This window comes from Seriola lalandi, unplaced genomic scaffold (genome assembly GCF_002814215.2).
Source record: "Seriola lalandi dorsalis isolate HSWRI2012SDOR001 ecotype SW California unplaced genomic scaffold, Sedor1 jcf7180002054977, whole genome shotgun sequence".
Lineage (NCBI taxonomy): Eukaryota > Metazoa > Chordata > Actinopteri > Carangiformes > Carangidae > Seriola > Seriola lalandi.
This window is the reverse complement of record NW_019525527.1, coordinates 805265-806189: the sequence shown is the minus strand read 5'-3', so window position 1 is coordinate 806189 and position 925 is coordinate 805265. Positions and strand designations below refer to the sequence as shown.

General features: G+C 30.1%; 1 protein-coding gene across 3 annotated transcripts in view; it reads left to right on the top strand.

Annotated features, from left to right (window-relative positions):
• Positions 1–925, top strand: part of f7l (coagulation factor VII, like) — a 6145-nt gene that overhangs the window by 699 nt on the left and 4521 nt on the right. The gene's annotated exons all lie outside the window — the stretch shown is intronic.

Genomic DNA, 925 nt, shown 5'->3' with positions numbered 1-925 from the left:
AAAATATTCCATGTAAAAATATTCCATGTAAAAATATTCCATGTAAAAATATTGTTTCAGGTATTTTCATGATTCAAGACGTTTGTATTAAGTCAGATTTTCAATGACTTTACTTGTAACAGAGTATTTTTACATCGTGTTGTTATTATTTTTACTGAATATTTCAGAATAGTTCCTTCCACAGAAGAAAGATTGTTATTAAAGGTTGTAACTGTTCAGTGTTTCAGCGCTGTGAAATATTCTCTGATAAATATTTATTCTAAAAGGATTTTTACTTAGGTTTCCACTTTGTGCCATTTTATACTTTATAAAAACTTCTAAGGGACAATATTGTACTTTTTGCTGCATTTACCTGACGTCTGTCGTTGATCTTCACATTAACATCACGCACAAAAAACATAAGGTCACCTTATAAAATACATTTCTATAGATTCAACTGCACAAAAATATGTAAAATAATTTAAACTACCTGCAACATTACAAAGCTGTTTACATGTTAATCATCATGAATAATAATCCAGTAAATATCATAATAAGAGAACATGGAGTAAGAGTATTTTTACAGTGTAGTATTACTATACTGGTCCCAGCACCGTGCTGTTAGCAGCAGCAGTAACTTTCAGCGTCGCGTCAGCGTCTTCACGTTTAACCAACACGAGAGAATAAAGAGACACTGAGAAGAAGGTAGATAATGTCATATAATGTATAATGTTTATACTTAATGCAACAAGTCCAGAAAAAATCTCTTTTTACTCATTTGACACAATAATAAACCTTTAACTCGAGTGTAGAGCGTTTAGTTTGTGTCGCATCTGAAAATGTGACACACGCCTGAAAGAATATTTAATTTTAAGCTTTCAAGAGTGAATATATAAATATATATATATATATATGTAATATTGTAAACCTTCATATCATAACCTAC